The 20,000-nt window shown below is 34.0% G+C and overlaps 1 protein-coding gene across 5 annotated transcripts in view; it reads left to right on the top strand.

Annotated features, from left to right (window-relative positions):
* The window catches only part of LOC137625715 (uncharacterized), a 294,152-nt gene that overhangs the window by 159,326 nt on the left and 114,826 nt on the right, over window positions 1-20,000 (top strand). The window contains exon 2 of one of the 5 annotated variants that reach the window (XM_068356625.1): window positions 13,069-13,114. The exons of the other annotated variants lie outside the window; for them this stretch is intronic. The gene's annotated coding sequence lies outside the window, so the exon portion shown is untranslated. The remainder of the gene's footprint in view (window positions 1-13,068; window positions 13,115-20,000) is intronic. 5 annotated transcript variants of the gene reach the window in all.

The raw sequence follows: 20,000 nt of genomic DNA, 5'->3' as shown, positions 1-20,000 counted from the left end.
ATATTGCAGGTTGGGAAGAATCTTTGATTTTCAACATTTTTATTTGTGATGTCTCTTAAAAATCATTTTTTGGTAATTTTATTCTTTGAGTAATCTGTCCTCTATCCATCTTCGTTTTCATAGTAAGTCAGACATCCTTCGGTGTGCAAGGATAGCATAGTGCAGGCTAAACACAGGACTGGGCAAGACAAGCTCGAATAGAGGTGTGCACATTGAAAAGCGGTGTTTGCACTCTCTCCCTCTCTCTCTCTCTCTCACTCTCTCTCTCTCTCTCTCTCTCTCTCTCTCTCTCTCTCTCTCTCTCTCTCTCTCTCTCTCTCTCTATGTGGTAAGTTGATTCTGAATCTGACTCTTACTGGCCGATATTATCGGCGAAGTCGGTTTGGATAAGTAAGCATATTAAGAAGCGAAGTAAATCTGGAGAATTTAATCCAACAATTGAATGTTTTGCCAGGATCTGGGAACTACTTTCGACTATGTACACAAGGATTTGATGAAATGCAATCTTATTTTCATTTTTTTTTTATTCATGCCGTTATTTATCTATTCGGACAGTAATTGTTTGCTAGCTCCATACCTCAATACTGTGCCTGTCATTTATGTGCTGTTTTTCTTCTAATTGGTGAAGTAAAAATTCTTATCCATACAAACTTGCTTAGTAATCTCAATTAATTTTGTCATTTACCCTATAAATGCAAATTTTGAATTATTATTATTATTATTATTATTATTATTATTATTATTATTATTATTATTATTATTATTATTATTATTATTGCAGGAACTGGTAGGGGTAACAGTTATCATCGAATAACAAAGTTTCGCAAATAACAAATTAAAACAAAATTAATGTTCTTGATATACATTTACCCCTTTTGATGGTTAATTCGTTTTGATATTGCTGAATTTCTTGTGTATGAGTCCATTGACCTATTGACAAGTGGTACGAATAACATAAAAATAACAGTTTCAATACTGCATGACGCAATCCTAAGACTATTTATTGCCCTGATATAAGCTTGCTTATGTAAATTAGGTATTTACTACCCAGCCTATGTTGACTCCTAATAACAAGAGTACTATTTACAGACCTTTCCTTTCATTAAGATATGCTAGCATGTTCCCTTTCATTTCAAGATGGTTACTTTATTAATGAATATCGTAGCACTCTAGAACTAGAAACTTGAATGTGAATTCAGGCTTTTAATGTTTCCGGATTCTTTTCCCATTAAATATATAATTTGTGTGTGGTGATGAAGTGTTAATTTTATAATTATTCGTATTAACATTGATCACATAATAGTCTATGCTAATCCTCCCATTGGAATAAACAATGTATCGTCTCCTCTCTCCGTCCATTAATCCAAACGTACCCAAGAGGCAAGAGAAATGATGCACCATGTCCATTGTACAACCACAAATGCGTGTTTACTTTCCTCCAAATTATTCGTTTTGAAACATTCGTCAACAACCGGTGCAAATTGGTTCCCAAGAATGCTGCCATTGCCAGAGGTTATAGTTTAAGTATAGCTTGGATTCATTGTGGAGTTAAACTATTTGTATCCAAATTTTTATGTTTCAATTTTGTTATTTGCATTAAACCTTGAAAACTGACGAATTCGAAGAAAGAGCTTTAACATTGATGAGGCAATAAGATCTAAATTGGAAACCAATTTGCCATGGCTTGACTATTTAATAGTTATCATTTCAAGTAAAAATAAATCTTAGAATTTTAGAACTTCGGGCTCTATTATATGTTAAACAATTGAAGGCAGCTTTGCCGAAACATGAGTAGATTTTTCCTAAGACTAAATGCTCATGAGTGTATGTGTTGGATGACCAGATTTGGTTTAAACAATTATGAAATAAAATAATAACAATATATGGTGAAAGTCAAAGTTATGACATTGCAACCTGCTTGGAGAGATAAAAGTGGTATGAAAAGGAAAAAGATTAAAACTAAGTAAGAACAGATAGATGCGTATCAACAATAAAGATGGTAACCATGTAATAAATTCCAATTATCAAGTGCTTATATAAACTTATGAAACGAAACATTCACATCGGACACAAAGAAATACGGTGATGATCAAGATCGTTGCATAACAAGAGCGCCTTAAAAACAACAAAAGAATCCTCACATTATCCAAACCTAACGAATATCAACAAACACGAAGCTTCTTAGAAGTTGCTTCCGGAAAGTGTTACTAAAACAAACTAAATACCTGTTAATGATCATTGTTGTTTACAAGGGATTATGTACGTTATGATCGATAGCATAACAAATTATTAATGCCTCTGTGGCCTTTTAAGATTGAGTGAATTTGCTTCATAAATTTCCAAGACCTTTCGGATTTGGGGCACGGGGTACTGGTGAGACATTTTTAAGACCTTTTATTTCCAATAAGTTACCTTAGCGTTACTGTAACAACCTAACGGAATTTTAACTACGCTTGCAGCTGTATGACCTTTACACTTCGCTCAGTATCTTGTATTAACTACTTTATAACCTTCGTGACTAGCTGCTGTAGCTTGTTTTTCGAAACAACTACTCGTACGTAACAATGGTTAGTTATAATTTTGTGACATTTAAAGTCACCTGATGAGAGAGAGAGAGAGAGAGAGAGAGAGAGAGAGAGAATGATGGGGAGGATATAGGATTACCTCTCAGAGTGATAGAGGTTACAGGAATGGTTTCGTCTGAACTGACGAAACTTTTGAGTAGTAATCGGCAGTAATGGGGGTTAGTAACAACCATACTGCCATTATTCTCTCTTTGGACTTAAATGCAACTAAAATTATGAAATAATTTAAACTAATTGTATTTTCAGATTTTCTCCCCTTAATTTGAGTCTCTCTCTCTCTCTCTCTCTCTCTCTCTCTCTCTCTCTCTCTCTCTCTCTCTCTCTCTCTCTCTCATATGCATTGTGTGGGGTTGACTGAAGAGTTACCTGTCAACTTTTTCCGCTTCTTTCTTTTGGGTGGGTGTATTGCAACAACGGCTCATTTTCACAAAGAGTTCTTGACTGGATCCCGGTTAACCGGTTGTTATACCGGTCAGTGGAAATCATTCAGTCCGCTTCATCAGCTGCCTTTGCGACAAACACATTGTTTATACCTTTGCTTCACAAATTTCTGTTTTGTTTTCTTCCTGTGCTTTTTATATATTGAAATTCTGTACTAATGATGATTTTGTTGCCGATTAGTATCTGTAAGTATTTTTATTGCTGTTGTTCATCATGAACACAAATGCATAAGGTGGGGAACGCCGAGAGAGCAATGCATTCACGCCTTGGAAGATTTATAGCAATAGGAAACGGATAGTTTTCATCAAAGAGTGGATAGGCAACCTGATTTCCTTATCTTGCCCATTTATGAAAATCAATAAAAAGGGTATTATCATGATTATTATTACTTGCCAAGCCACAACCCTAGTTGGAAAAGCAGGATGCTACAAGCCCAGGGGCTCCAACAGGGAAAGTAGCCCAGTGACGAAATGAAACAAGGAAAAATAAAACAATCTAGGAGCAACAACAACACCAAAAGAAATATTTCCCATATAAACTATAAAAAACTTTAACAAAACAAGAGGAAGAGAAATTAGATAGAATAGTGTGTCCAAGTGTACCCTTAGGTACGAGAACTCTAACCCAAGACAGTGGAAGACCATGGTACAGAGGCTATGGCACTACCCTAGACTAGAGAACAATGGTTTGATTTTTTTAGTGTCCTTCTCCTAGATGAGCTTCTTACCATAGCTAAAGAGTCTCTTCTACCCTTACCGAGAGGAAAGTAGCCAATGAATAATTACAGTAGAAGAAAAATAAAGTCTGTTACTTCCTCACCCAGATATAAAAATGCAATCTAATTGGAAGGAAAATTAATGGAACGTAATTCAACTTTCTCCCGTAGAACTTATGGAAACAGGCACTGAGAAGAGGGGACTGTAGTACCTGCTGTCCTTTTCTTTCCCCAGGCTTGAAAAATTATTATTATTATTATTATTATTATTATTTAAGTTACAACCCTAGTTGGAAAAGCTGGATGCTATAAGCCCAGGAACTCCAACAGGAAAGAATAGGAATACAAAAGGATGGGAAGAAAACAAGAAACCCTTGATGTCCCTTGGCTTTACATACATCAAGAAAAGTGGGAAACAGACAGTACAGACGGGGAAGGGATTCGTGTTCCTTTCTCACTAATACATTTAGAAAACAAAGAAATTGATTGAAAAAGTGCAGACCAAATCCGTTTTCTCAACGAGACTTATAGGAATTAAAAAATAAAAGATGTAGGAAAGAAAGATAGAGACTCAATATTTTTTTTCACCAAGACGAGAAAAGGCCAACAAAATGAATGGAGGAAGTGTAGAGAACTATATCATACGTCCACTAAGGCATGAAAAAACTGTGTGATCTATTGAAGGTAGATGGAGACCAAAATCCATTATTTCAACAAAACCTTAAACCAAAGAAATGAATGGAAGAAGGGTGAAGAATAATGTCTTTTCTTCATCAAACATGGAGAAAACTGAGGAACGGATTGCATAAGGATGGACACCATAACATTTTTTCTTCCAAGACCTGAAGAGGACAAAGAAATGGAAGAAAGAAGGGAGAAAAACAATATATTTCCCACTCCGAGACTTGGAGAAAACTATGGAATGGATGGAATAAGGATGGAGACCACAATCTTTTTCAGCATAATCTAAAGTTATACTTGTACTTAATCATCTAATTAGTAGTACAGTCATATATTAACGTGTTCGTGTTGAGAGGAGTGAGTGATGATGACTGCCCAGATTTTGAATGTTATTCAAAACGATTTCATAGGTACTTTTTCTATAATATTATTTGTTTCTTAGCAACGCTCAAGAGTAATTTGTATGCCCTTATATAAATGGATATATATTGGTACTGTTTTTGTTTAGTATCTAGTTGTGTGAATTCATTTATTCTTTTTTCTGCCCCTCTTATCAAATTAGTATATTTCTTAAATTTTTAGTTTTATTCGTAATGTTCTATATATTTAATATTTTCTTTACTTTGATAGAATAACTTAAATGGATTGATAAATCTTACCTTAATCCTATAAGCAGACTTTTAGAATTAATTGTATCCTAAACTTGTGGTGGCCTATTGGAAACGTCTCTGCCTGGTGTTTGCCGGAGTGGGGTTCGAGTCATGCTCAAACTTGATAGTTTCTTGTGGTGTCAGCAACCTTGCCATCCTTGCGAGCTAAGGATTGGGTGTTAGATCTACCTGCTGAGTCATCAGCAGCCATTGTCTGTCCCTCTCTGGTCCAAGAATGGGTGGACAGGGGGCTTGGGCGATGATCATGTGTATATATGGTTAGTCTGTCGGGCCTTGTCACTGTCCCTTGCCTCTGCCATTCATGAGTACCTTGAAACCTTTGATTATTTTGTCTCCATTTTATTTCCAAAAACGATTTCAGGAAGTGAAAGTTGTCGCAGAAATAATCTGTCGCTACTCATAGCACAGGTCACGTGACAAGTCAGGCTGTTTATTCAGCGAAACGTAAATCTCGACAAATTTAATTCAAGCAAAGATATTTCATCCGAATTAGCTGCAGTGAAAGTAGCAGTGTGTGCCAATTGTGTAAGGTGGCTTAGAAACAAAAGGTTAAGAATAACAGCCCCGGTTCTCGTTGATTGCAGCGCAGCTAACGTGGGAAAGCATTTCTGCGCAAGCACGCTGGTTTGTGCGTGTCTGTTTCAGATTGGCTAAGGTAGTCAAGTCGCTGAATCAGTAATATCTACTGTGTCAATTGTAAATTTTAAACGGGTTTAAGTTGAGTGGTTCTCTCTCTCTCTCTCTCTCTCTCTCTCTCTCTCTCTCTCTCTCTCTCTCTCTCTCTCTCTCTCTCTCTCTCAATTGGAGGCCCAAAAGAAATTAATTGAACCCGACGTAAATAAGTACATGTCTCGAGGGAAATGACATGCAATCCCGACATAGCTATTAGTATGTTATATTGGGATTTTTTTTTATTCATTTCATTCGTCTTCATCGCATTCCAAGATAATAAATTGCATAGCAAGAAAACTATTTGGTTGCTTGATGAATATGGTAACATAGCCAGTATTTATTCTTGTTTCGTTGTGTTTTCATCCTTCCTCGTTTTCCTAGACAAGACTATTAGGTGCATTAGTTTTGCCCACCGAAAATTTTCGTGGTTTTTTTTTTTTTTTTTTTTTTTTTTAAAGTATGCTGGAAGACCCACGTATCATTTGCAATAGTAAAATTCTCGGCACATGACCCCCGAGGGAACTGCGTTCTATCCTCGAGACGGGAAAGGGAAGGAACCGTATGGAATTGCCTTCGCCAATCTATTTACCACTGTCGTCTGTTTCTTAGTTTGTTTATTTCTTTGTGAGCAACATTGCACAAAAAACACTGTACCGATTTTAACCAAAAATTAAGTTACCCACATTACTTTGAAAATTGTCGCAATATTAAGTAAGTGGCAAATATTTTGATACGCGGAAAAATCCAATATATTTTGAAAAAAATACATCAAAATACCAGTACGCAATAGAGTTAAGAGCAAAATGAGACTGTTTTGCGTGGCGAATGCATGCAGTCTACTGGGTGTCCCTCTAGTTTCCTTTAAAATCTACAATAGAATGTCACTGCCTGGTAGTACATTGTGTACCTATTAGATAGTGGAAATAGTTGTTGAAGATGCCTTGGCCCTTGTGGATAATGCTTTTGAGAAGCCCTTTGATTAAATAGGCGATTATGGGTCTTACCTAAGTGTGAGAGGTGATTCTCATTCTAACATGGTGAAATTATTCGTACATTAATGATAACGTACTCTCTCTCTCTCTCTCTCTCTCTCTCTCTCTCTCTCTCTCTCTCTCTCTCTCTCTCTCTCTCTCTCTCTCTCATAGCGTTTTTACTTAATCCCTGTCGCACCATCTTTTTCCTACCCTTTCTTTACGATTCCTATTTGATTATTTCCTATGTATTCTACGAAACAAATTCGAGTCAATTTCTTTCCTATAGCGTGTACCAACCGTGTGTCACACAATTGTACATAATTCCTTTTTTTAAATATTGACAATGTTACAGAGGAGAAAAGCAGACATGAATTTTCATGTTCGTTTTAGTGCAAGGGAAGAGCGAAGATACAAGCATAATATATACAAAAGGAATTATGTACAATTGTGTGACACACGGTTGGTACAAGCGTATAATATTTCTCGTTTTCATCTTATATATCTGCCATGTATTCGACCTTCTCTTCCTCTCTTTCATATCACTGCTACATAGCTGGATACATAGGAATCTTTTCAACTTCCTATATATGTTAAACACTGTATTTTCTCTTTTTCCTATCTTCTTTTTAACAGATTCTCTCTGTTTTTATGTGTACACATCCCCTCTTTTGCCTTGTAGGTGTTATTTCTATCTATCTATCTATCTATCTATCTGTCTATCTGTCTGTATGTATACCTATAAGCATATCTACTGTATCTCAATCTTTTTTTGGCTGGCTTTTATATACGACTACCGTTTATCACTATATCTATCTGAACTCCGTTTTGGATCCTTTTACATTTAAGTTTTGGTCTACATGTATCTATCTATTCATCTAATCTACTACAAATGTACTCCTGTCTCCGCAAAGCCGCCTTAGTACTCCCCAAACACAGGATACCGATTAAATCCTTAAACCGTCAACTTTCGCAAGAAACGGCGATTCCATGTCGTATATTTACGACCAGAGACGGACAAGGGTTAAAAAGAGAAGCGTCAGTTTTTATTGGCCGTTAAGTGCAATCTTAATCATTTGTATCAATGGGCTGAACCATTAGATAAATCAAAGACGGGGACCAGGTGAAAGTTACGGGGAGAATACGGATTTGAGAGAGAGAGAGAGAGAGAGAGAGAGAGAGAGAGAGAGAGAGAGAGAGAGAGAGAGAGAGAGAGAATATCTCTGCACTGAAGATTTCATAAATATTACTATAGGATTTATAAACATTTGTTCATACCGCTAACCGTTGATTAAAAGCGATCGACCTATAGCAGGTGTGACTATGCAGAATATATTTCATCTCTATGATTAAGGTATCTTTGGGGGGATTTTATTTGGAAGCTCTGGCAGTTTAATGGGAGTTATGGAAAATTTTCTTAATGTTGGACAAAGGCAAGGTTAGTGAGTATATATGCAGTATATATGTATACATATGTGTATATACATATACATACATATATATGTATATATACATATATATATATATATATATATATATATATATATATATATATATATGTATATAAATATAAATATATACACACACACACACACACACACACACACATATATATATATATATATATATATATATATATATATATATATATATATATATATATCAATGATATCAATACAAAGATGGGTACGCTTAAAGCGAATACTAATATTTCCATTTAGTAAAGAAGAGCTAGTTGAGATTTTACAAGCCCTTTTCTACCTGAATTTACACTGATAGTAAATCAAACAGTGTAATGAATCTGAAAAAGAAAATAAGATTTGGCATATTTTCTATATAAAGAACAAAATGAAATTCCTTCCTGTAACGTTGTGATCAAATGGCTCGGCTATATGATATATATTTTCTTCTGCCTGGTCCATGGTCGAAGAATTACCTTGAGGATGAATAGAAGGATTAGAGAAGCTTCATATGCATCAGCATATAATGGCTGTTATATACGACAGAGCTCGTGCATAAAATGAGTTTTGGAAGTGGAGAGGTTTGCGCACGATGACCTTCCGGGAGATTATAATTTCTAAGGAAAATGTTTAAAGTATACGTGAAAGCACTTGAAACATCGTCTTTTGAATATGCTTTATCGCATGTTTCGCTAATTCTCCGCTATCAAGGGCTGATCATAGATAAAATGAACAATGAACATATGGAATGAGATAATAGCCAATTGTGGGATATAGACAGTGCCATAGTATAATAAAAAGGATGAAAGATTCATCAAATGTAGACAAAAGAGAAGTTGTTTTTTAGGAAAAGATCAGTAATTCTGAATGCTTGAGATTACTTAAGTAAGATGTTAAGATTATATAATATCATGTATGATGTGCGACTTAAGTCTGGTCCCTGTAATAAAAAAAAAAAAACCTGAATGGGAGGAGGATGGAGGCCTCTGAATGCCTCTTATACAGGTCCTATAGAAAAGTCAGTTATCTGCTTCTCTCACTCATTCAGTTGCTTATATAACCTCTCAGTACTTTACCTTTAGATATCCCATGTTGTTCAAGTTCGAAATTGTGTATATTGGGCATCCACTTGCACTTTTTTTTCTCATAGACTAATGTTTTAGTAGAAAGTCACAACTATTTAAGTGCCTGAATTTTGATGTCTTTACTTATTTCATTTAGCTTAATATACAATGTTTCCATTGATTCCTTTTTCTTGCACACAAACACACACATTTCCCTAAATTGTACAGCCTGTCCTCTGCATTTAACTTGATTTGGTAGCACTCCTCAGAATTATTATTATTATTATTATTATTATTATTATTATTATTATTATTATCATTATTATTATTATTATTCATCTATAGATACATACGATCATGTATGTAATTTCTTGGTAATTTCATGGTTTTTGTTGCAATGATCAGTGATTACTAATTTAGTTCTTCTTTACTCCTTCAAGTAATTTACGTACTTGAATACGTACAGTATTTGTGAACTATCCGCTGCAGATATACGGTCTCTAGTGTCATCCATTCGGTTATGTCTGTAACTGTTCTTTAAGCCTTTGTGATGAGGATCTTTCCCTTGATTTGTATGGCGAATCTGTGATAATGTAATGCGAGTATTTGTACAATGTTGCTGTCGTTGTGTTTTTAAGTGAGTGATTTGTGTTTTCAATCTTGTAAAATATCTTGATGACAATTTTGTTCGTTCGAACCTTCTGAGACTTGATGCTTTGTTCAGCTCGTCGACGTTATTTTGAACGGATGTTCTTGCTTCATTATCAGATCTGGGACCATTGATTTCTCATTTCGATCGTTGCAATACTATTTCAACCTATAATCTGATAAGATATAGTTGTGCTCCAAAATGTATAGGAGTCCTCGTGTTAGAATTATTTCATATTAATGTAAGTTTGGTTTTTGCTCATATTTGAATATGGGATCTTTTGGATTTAAATTATCTTTGCTAGGCTTTGCTAAAAATAAAATTTCTATCATTTTTTGGTAGTTTAGGATAATACTTAATGGCTGTGATACTATTGTGAATTTTTTTGCTTTTATCTTGACTTATCTTTGAAGTATCTGATTTGGATGATTCCATTGCTGCCGATGCCCGGTTGGATTTTACAGATATATTTTTTTTACTTTACTATATTGAGAACGGCTTTTATGGTGATCCTTGTGAAGGAATATCCTTCTGTTTACAATTTGAAGACTGGATTTTATCTCTGAAAACTAGTTTTTGATCGATTGTGCTGCTGTTTCTTAATTGTTTCCGTTGATTTTAAAGAAATACTTTGTTTCATATTTTGCACTTGTAATCAGCTTGTCTTTGTGGGTTGGTGATGTGTTCTTGGTCCACAATCGTCAATCATATCAATCCAGATGTCTTTAACTGGGGGCCGGCTAAAAAACACCAAAAAAATCATCAACTCTGCAAATGATAATCGTTGCCTTAAGCTCTTAGAAATCCTGTGCAGACAGAACAAGAAGCAGGCGATAGATAAGGTAACGTAGGTGGATATTCCTCTGTCCCCCGTTTATATGAAATAGTCTGGTAACCAAATTGGTGCCAAGCATCCACGTAAATGAACAGTTAAGCCATACCATCATTCATTGCAGAAAGAAGCCTTGCCAACACCTTTAAATTCATACCAATTTTCCCACCTCCCTGATGCATGCCCTTTATATCACCGCCAATGGAGGATCCTTGAGAAGGTCGATCTGGTTGCATGAGAGAGGTTAAGCCTCACTGGGCCTCTAGTGACTATCCTAACAAATGAGGCATCCCAGCTCCTAATAAAAGTGTAGCATGCAATTCAGTGTCCCAACTTTGATCCCGCTACCTACAAGTAGATACAGACCTAATCATTTCAGCTTCACGAGTTGCTCCAGAAATAACAGCCGGTGATATCATAAGCTGAGCTTAATCTAAAACTACCACTTTTTTATTGTATCTGTGATCGTGTAAAGCTGAAAGAGAGAAAATTTAGATTGATTAATAATAAAATACGACATTTCAAGGGATTTTTTATCCCTCTTGGACAAACATTACATTGCTCTCTGATAGGGACTGCAACTACTATATTGTTTTATTTCCTATTCATCATAATGTGATTATAATGAAAAGTACACAACTCAGTTTCTCTCTTTTTATAGGAAATAAATGATACACAAGCTTAAAGAACAGAATTTTTGTGTTTTATGTTATTTTACAAATATAAGAACAGTCGAAATAATATTTTCTTACCTTTACGAAGATCCATATAGAGTATATAATTTTCAATAAATTTCTGTCTCCCATTGGGGTTGCACAGAATGATCTTGATCTTTGAATTGAAATTAAAATTGATACTAACCGAGTCAAGGGCAGCCATAGAAGAAGTTGCACCCAAAGTAGCCGAGAAGCTGTTTAGTGAGACCATTGCCTTGCAGCAAGCGAGCCATCAGCTAATCCATTCCTGATTTCATATTGTTAGTATTAACTTGAAAAAAGCACCATGCCGTGTCTAAGAATCTTGGCTATTAAAATCCACTGTTAAAAGATACAGGGGGTTTCACACTTTTTACAAAGTAAGCTCCTGTATTTTTTAAACATACAACGTATATAACTGGGGATAATTAATACTCATTATTATTATTATTATTATTATTATTATTATTATTATTATTATTATTATTATTATTATTGTTATTATTATTATTATTATTATTATTATTATTATTATTATTATTATTATTATTATTATTATTATTATTATTATCCGTCAACGAGGTTGTGTTTTCGAGTAGGTTTATTTATTTATTTGCTTATTTGTGCGTGAACAGGATTACGTCAAAACTACTCCAACGGATTTTGACGAAATTTTCACCACAGATAGATTTTAGGTCATGGACGAGCCTATTAAATTTTGGAGATGATCCGGATTCGGAACCGGATTCCAGATCCGGATTTCTATTTTTTGCCATTTTAAAGATAGCGTTAAAACAAATTGACAGATTTTGGCGAAATTTCCACCACAGATAGATCCATTAACCTTTGGCGGAGGTCAGAAATTTTTGATTGCTCTTGTTATTATTATTATTATTCAGTCCAAACGTAAAACATGATGAGGCCTAAATAGGAAAAACAAAAATTTATTAGAGAAAAAAATATAAAATACTGAGAACATTCTTTCACTTCTCAACCAGAGTACAATTGTATCTCTGCTTTCATGTGTCTATTTATATCAAATTTTTCAAGTGGGCGATGTATTGTTGTCTAGTAGATTAACCACACCTCATTGTTTTCTCTATAACTTTAGAACAAATTTACGAAAAGTGAAAGTCAGAAATCACCTCGTAAGATACACTGCAAATTGAAAACTCTCCTTTCATTCCATCTAATTAACTCAGGATAGATAAGAGGCATTATACTTGTTACGTTTTTAGGGATGTTTATATTCAGACGTTTTGGAGATAGATTTGCTCAGTAGCGAATGGCTTGAGAAAATTCCGTCTTTGCTTGGAGCAAGAAGCAAACTCATGAAAAGACAAAATGAATCTGATGCTTCATGGCCATCCTTATTAGTTGTGACGTCTCAATATTACTCGCTTTATTGGTAGTGAAAAGTTATCTTTCTCAGTCAGACTTTCCTCGTGTTTAGTTAAAGTACTCTCTCTCTCTCTCTCTCTCTCTCTCTCTCTCTCTCTCTCTCTCTCTCTCTCTCTCTCTCTCTCTCTCTCTCTCTCTCTCTCTCACACACATTGTCAATATGTAATGTAATAAGGATTTTCAGTCCTTTAACTTTTAGATATCTTTAAGCAGACCTTCTTTTCTTTTCAGGTAAGGAAGTCGCCGTTTCCGTGTCATTTTGATTCTATCACAGTTGGTAAGTAAATGCAGAGTTTATCATCATTCTGATTTTTTGTAGAAAATAGGATAAATAAGATTCTTATCCATACCACTGAAAATTTTCATACGGGAAAAACGATTCCCTCTTATTCTTTGGACCCAAATACCTCTGAATAGTGTGGGTCGCTGTCCTACTTTTCACCCAATATGAAATGATCATTTCGATTGATATTGTATTTTCATTGTTTGGTTACTTAGTGTTATTTCTTTGCGTTTTGATTTATTCAATACGGTAGGTTATTAATTTTATTAATTTTTTCTACCTCTCATACCTTATTCACATGCTTTTGAAAAATTTGCACTTTTTTTTTTTTTTTTTTCAGAATATCAGTTGTTCGGTCTTCCTTATTCTATCGATAATCCGATGAAGGGAATTTAAATAAGTATATTCTTTATAAAAATGAAAACTTCATGAATAAAGTTTTAGTTTAATCCCCATTTTCATTGTTTATTGTATAGTTCAATATCCAATTATGTCGTTTCAAGGATCCAGTTTCCTTGGATTCAAGGCTTTTGCAATTAATATGCGACTTTGTAATCACAGTTATGGCTATCTACTTATCATTAGAGGTAATGTCATTAAAATATAATGACAATTTTAATTCCTAACGAAGTAATTTAGTTATCTTGCCAGGGTCATGCAAGATAGTGATGTTCGTGCCGTTTTTTTTTTTTTTTTTTTTTTTTTTTAATCTTGACATAAAGGGCTATGTTTACCTTTCATCATTCATCTTTCAATCGACCTACATCAGGCAAGGCGTATAAGAATGCCCTTTTAACCAGAGTGTTCACAAGACATGAAAAATGAGAAGAAGAATTTTGTTTTTGTAAAGACGGGATTCCTACCTTTCTAGGTAGTCTAATCTTGGATGATCTATTCTAAATTGCTTGCAATCTTTTCCTTTCAACGTAACAGCTACGATAACAGAGAAGTTGGTACATTTTGTTGATCTCCTCAGATAGGCTATGTCATCATAAACATGTTTGTTTACCGATCTGCTGAATTTTCAAATAGCATTCTGAGAGAGTACTGTAAGTAGAAGCGTTTCATCCAAAAATGCGAAAATGTGGGGGAGCGTAGTTCGTATTATGAGAATGAAGCCACGCTGGTAGTAATTCCTCGTTGAAGTGACAGAAGCCACTTGTCCCCTGATTGCATAATGTTCCTTACACATATCAGCGCCGAACCTCACACGCATAAAGAAATCATTTATTTTTATCCTGAGATTCCAGTCCTTGTTAATGTTCGTTCTCCAATTTCTCTCCCAATTTATACTATGATTTTGTAACAGAATTCTCTGTTAATTGCGCATTGGAGAATTAGAAAAGAAGATTTCTTACCGGTCCAGCAGTATTCATTTGCATATTGCTATCTTTATGTGTGCAACATTATTTTTTTTTCCATTGCTGTGGTTTATTCTCATTAATTTTGCCGTGGGCGTAACATTTGGCCCAATCAGTGGGGATCAGGTTGTTTTTACAAGCTACTGGAGTGCAGTGGACGTTTTGCACTACTGAATTTTCTTCTTATTCCTGTGTTTTACGCCTTTTATCCAAAGGTTTATTTATTCACTTTTGCAAAACCTCTAATGGGGACTTTTACTTGGAGTAAATCGCGATCATGATGAGAAAATTTTTTTGAAGCTTTTGGGACTGCGATCATAACCGTTATTAAAGTTATTGATGAAACGAGATTGACACCGTTGATGTTTATGGTCAAGAGACCGAAAGACCAAAACAAGTGGATATTTGATGAGTAAACCGAAAATCATGAAGAAATTAAATTTAGCTGGGTAGGTAAAATCCGTTACGCATCTAAGAAATATCCTAGGCTTAAAATGAAGGTAAAAATTATCTATAGAAATTGTTTGCGATTAACTTCTTTAGATTAACCTGGAAAAATCATTATGTTGGAACACCGTATAATGTCACGAAATACTGAAGACCATTTAGAAAATACATTTGCATTGTCATTAACAGTTGATATTAATCTTGTCTTGCGTAAGGTTGAGGAACAAAAATAAAGTACAATAAAAGATGGGAAGCAAATCCATGTACATTTCACATCTTATCTATATTTTTGTAATTACTCAAGGGCCTTGTTGTTTGATATTGTTCAGAACAAGATTAATGCAGCTCTCATTAACAATGCAAAAGTATTTCATACTTATCCTTCAGTTTTTTGTAACTCATAGTTGGACAAATTTATTAAATTTCTATTGATAAGTTTAAGTTAGCATTTGATATTCTAAAACCAGCTGCAGGTAACTTGTTCTTGGAATTGCTCACAACTGATTATTTTTCTTTTCTTTTACATGAAGTTGTCTTACGTTTAGCAATCATAGCAAAGAAGCCAAAAAGATTTTAAACCTAAAAAAGCAGCAGCAACAACAAAGGTATGCATTAGGATAGGTTTTGCTATCAGCAACAGGCCTCAGATAGAATATAAAGAAGGAAAAGTTGACATAACAAAATATTGAATAAAAAATTATGTTCCTAGGCACACACGCTGTGTTTTGTGTATCTTGTTATTCCTTGTTACCATAATAGAGCCTTTGATTTACAAAATATTATAACAGAGGATTTGACTCTCTCTCTCTCTCTCTCTCTCTCTCTCTCTCTCTCTCTCTCTCTCTCTCTCTCTCTCTCTCTCTCTCTCTCTCAGTGCAGTGAGCGACCATGCAAATGTATATTTAGAGGAAGGAAAACAAATGAAGAATATTATCGAAATTTAATTTGACAAATTCATATTGAAAAACATAGTGTGTCTTGGCTTTTTGTAAATGCTACATTAAAAGAATTCGCGCCCTTCTGTTGAAGGATAATTCTTGTTGTTCAGATTATGGTATTAATAGGAAATTTTATTCTTAAATGCTGATAATATGTATTTAATAAAAGATGTAATTTGAGTACTTATGGATTAGAGCAAAATACTATTTCAATATCAGTATCATCAGAACAAATGTCTCTGATACACATCTTGAAGGATTACCTTATTATTCTTGCAAAAAGAATGTAATAAACAGGTAATTGCAATAGGCCAAGAAACTCCACTCTAGTGCTAGGTTTTGATATATATATATATATATATATATATATATATATATATATATATATATATATATATATATATATATATCATCTCCTACGCCTATAGTCGCTAAGGGCTCAGTTTCGCCAGTTGTCTCTATCTTGTGCTTCTAAATCAATAATTCTCAATTCATCATCTCCTACTTCACGCTTCATAGTCTTCAGCCATGTAGGCCTGTGTCTTCCAACTTCTCTAGTGACTTGTGGAGCCCAGTTGAAAGTTTGGTGAAATATATATATATATATATATATATATATATATATATATCCAAATAAGCCATATATACTTTAGATATATTAATGTCTGGATTCTCTTAACGACCTCGGGATCAGAGCCCCAGGCGAAATCACACAAAGACAAGAGCTTGGCTCCGGCCGGGAATCGAACCCTGGTCGGCAAGCTTATATAGACAGTGACTAACCCATTTGGCCACGAAGAAAGATAAAAGTCAATGACAATTCTACTGTACTTATACCTGTCGAATTCAAGTATTTTGTACTTAGAATTGAAATCAACCCATCTTCACCATCGTAGCTAATTGGTAGTTTGTTACTTGGCATTCAATTAATGATAAATTTTGCACATTTTTACGTGTTTTTCATATTCAAATAAGCCATATATATTTTAGATATATTAATGTCTGGATTCTCTTAACGACCTCGGGATCAGAGCCCCAGGCGAAATCACACAAAGACAAGAGCTTGGCTCCGGCCGGGAATCGAACCCTGGTCGGCAAGCTTATATAGACAGTGACTAACCCATTTGGCCACGAAGAAAGATAAAAGTCAATGACAATTCTACTGTACTTATACCTGTCGAATTCAAGTATTTTGTACTTAGAATTTATCATTAATTGAATGCCAAGTAACAAACTACCAATTAGCTACGATGGTGAAGATGGGTTGATTTCAATTCTAAGTACAAAATACTTGAATTCGACAGGTATAAGTACAGTAGAATTGTCATTGACTTTTATCTTTCTTCGTGGCCAAATGGGTTAGTCACTGTCTATATAAGCTTGCCGACCAGGGTTCGATTCCCGGCCGGAGCCAAGCTCTTGTCTTTGTGTGATTTCGCCTGGGGCTCTGATCCCGAGGTCGTTAAGAGAATCCAGACATTAATATATCTAAAATATATATGGCTTATTTGAATATGAAAAACACGTAAAAATGTGCAAAATTTATCATATATATATATATATATATATATATATATATATGTATATATATATATAGATATATATATATATATATGTATATATATATATATACTCATACAATATACATTATATATATATATATATATATATATATATATATATATATATATATATATACTCATACAATATACATTATATATATATATATATATATATATATATATATATATACTCATACAATATACATTATATATATATATATATATATATATATATATATATATATATATATATATACACACATATATATAAATTCAGATAATTGTTTTTTTTCAGAAGAGAATTGTTGAAACTGAACTAAAGCTGTTTCATTTTCGTACGAGTACGAGAATTACCTTGCATTCTTTTATTTATACAGTATATATATATATATATATATATATATATATATATATATATATATACATACATATTTCACCAAACTTTCAACTGATCTCCACAAGTCACTAGAAGAGTTGGAAGGCACAAGCCTACATGGCTGAGGACTATGAAGCGTGAAGTAGGTGATGATGAATGGAGAATTATTGATTTAGAAGCACAAGATAGAGACGACTGGCGAAATCTAACCGAGTCTCTTTGCACTTTGCGTCAATAGGCGTAGGAGATGATATATATATATATATATATATATATATATATATATATATATATATATATATATATATATATTCCTACCTGAGTGGGGATACCTTAAAGTGGTGAAAGGGTTTGGTTATCGCCATGATCAGCGAAGCTGTATTAGTTAGGGCCACCCAGACGAAATCTCACACCATCACCAATCCGCACTGGCCAGATTGGTGATGAAAACTGGCCAAACCCCAGACATGAAATGACATGTCTGAGGCCTTTGTCCTGTTTTGGTGTTGATATATATATATATATATATATATATATATATATATATATATATATATATATATATATATATATATATGTAAACAGTATATATGAATATATATATATATATATATATATATATATGTATGTATATATATATATATATATATATATATATATATATGTATATATATATGTATATATATATATATATATATATATATATATATATATATATCAAAACAGGAAAGGAGAACTGAACAATTTAATTGGAGTTACTACGTTCGTCATATTACCTGACAGTTTCAATGAAACGAATGTGCTAACTCATTTGCGTATTTGTTTAATCTTATATGCTCGCTTAGATATGAATGTTCACTTATGGAAAGAAAAGTCTTATTTAAAGTTCGAATTTCTTCTGCTGTCTAGATGGACTGCTTTTAGATAAGTAGCTGCTCTCTCTCTCTCTCTCTCTCTCTCTCTCTCTCTCTCTCTCTCTCTCTCTCTCTCTCTCTCTCTCTCTAGCTGCAAGCATTGTAATTCACGTTAACTGGATGTTAGATAGAAACTAAGAAAAGTGGGCGCTTACAGTTATTCAACTGTCTTGATAGAACAGTGCCAGTCAAACCACAGAGGCAAACAAAAAGTCAAAAAAATGTCGCTTTGTCAGAGGGGATCTTTTATTATCTGATTAGAGTAATGTCTTCTTTGTGAGATTATGCTCCTTAAGGGATGAAGAAACGTCTCCTGTGGCGGTTTCTTTTCTTCTAAGCAGTTTGTTGTCGTCTTGGCTGAAATTTATGGCTTCATCTACCATGCAGAGTTGTCTCGTATTTTTTAGAATAAGTAGAATAAATTATTCTCTCAAATAAATAATAACTTTTGACTTTACTTTTTTCCGTTTCTAGAAGCTATTAATGCAAAGTAGAGGACATCCTTGAAATTTATATTTTCAATTTTAAGAATCCTTTGGATCTATTATTATATGGGATTTTTCAAGTGCATGGTGCGGAGCTTTTAAGTAAGTTTAATATTTATCGTAAAAGGTTTTTAAACCGTATTTTTTAGCGTCATTACCCACCATTTCTGTGAGCCGTTTTGCTATATAACAAAATCTATCAATGAAATCGCCTTACAAAATCAGGTTTCTTTCTCCCGCATCGTGAGCCATTTCCTTCGTCGCATCGTCTCCACTTCACTTCCTTTTGCGGTAATTCCATTCTTGTTCTTCCTACTGAAGGTTATCAGGATTTCAAGACTACAGATCAACCCATACTTGTCGTCGTTTGCTTGTCGCAGGGGGTCCTGTGTTCCCCATGTCGGGGTCCACACTCCTCATGGATGCCGGCTTTGAAAACACATGAATCTCGGGGTTTCTATGGTTCGTATCTTTAACTCTACGTTTATGGCGGGTTCAGGTGAATAAAGGTGATAACTATCATTACCGGAACAAAGTTAACGAACAAAAAGGCTTTGGTTTTATCAAAAATCTTAGTTTTATCTCGCTTCTCTATTTCCATTAATTTCTTTGTTGTACTTTAGTCTTATGCTGGCACAAGCATAAGAATTCAAGGTAATTCTCGCACATGTACGTAAATGAAACATTAGCTTTAGTTCAGTTTCAACAGTTCCCTTCTGGAAAAAAAAACTAATATCTGAATTTTTTTTTATCCTGTATAATGTGTATTTTCTGTTTAATCCTGCAGTTTATTTAGT

The sequence above is a fragment of the Palaemon carinicauda genome, chromosome 2, assembly GCF_036898095.1.
Source record: "Palaemon carinicauda isolate YSFRI2023 chromosome 2, ASM3689809v2, whole genome shotgun sequence".
NCBI classification, from domain to species: Eukaryota; Metazoa; Arthropoda; class Malacostraca; order Decapoda; family Palaemonidae; genus Palaemon; species Palaemon carinicauda.
This window is presented reverse-complemented; position numbering and strand designations above follow the sequence as displayed.